This window comes from Colobus angolensis, unplaced genomic scaffold (genome assembly GCF_000951035.1).
Source record: "Colobus angolensis palliatus isolate OR3802 unplaced genomic scaffold, Cang.pa_1.0 Scaffold519, whole genome shotgun sequence".
NCBI lineage: Eukaryota > Metazoa > Chordata > Mammalia > Primates > Cercopithecidae > Colobus > Colobus angolensis.
In genome coordinates, this window is record NW_012118699.1 from 656,095 (window position 1) to 656,480 (window position 386).

Genomic DNA, 386 nt, shown 5'->3' on the forward strand with positions numbered 1-386 from the left:
CCTGTCAGGGGGTGGAGGGTAGAGAAGTGATAGCATTCAGAGAAATACCTAATATAGGTTACGGATTGATGGGTGCAGCAAACCACCATGGCATGTGTATACCTATGTAACAAACCTACACGTTCTGCACATGTATCCCAAAACTTAAAGTATAATTAATAATAAATATTAAAAATTGCAAATGGCATAGATGATCACTATCTAATGATGAAGGGATCAATTCAACAAGACAACATCACAATTCTAAATTGATATGCACCAAACACTGGAGGAACTAGATTCATGAAACAAGTACTACTTGATCTAATAAATGAGATAGATAGCAAAACAATAATATTGGGAGACTTTAATACACTACTCCCAGCACTAGACATATCTTTGAGACT